A 289-nucleotide genomic window follows, 5' to 3' on the forward strand; every position below is an offset into this window, starting at 1 on the left:
AGCGCTGACCCTCCGACAGTGCGGTGCTCCCTCAGCGCTGACCCTCCGACAGTGCGGCGCTCCCACAGCGCTGACCCTCCGACAGTGCGGCGCTCCCTCAGCGCTGACCCTCCGACAGTGCGGCGCTCCCCCAGTACTGACCCTCCGACAGTGCAGCGCTCCCTCAGCACTGACCCTCCGACAGTGCCCGCTCCCTCAGCACTGACCCTCCAACACTGCCCGCTCCCTCAGCACTGACCCTCCAACAGTGCGGCGCTCCCTCAGCACTGACCCTCCGACAGTGCGGCGC

This window comes from Rhincodon typus, chromosome 48 (genome assembly GCF_021869965.1).
Source record: "Rhincodon typus isolate 14 chromosome 48, sRhiTyp1.1, whole genome shotgun sequence".
In the NCBI taxonomy this organism is placed as follows: domain Eukaryota; kingdom Metazoa; phylum Chordata; class Chondrichthyes; order Orectolobiformes; family Rhincodontidae; genus Rhincodon; species Rhincodon typus.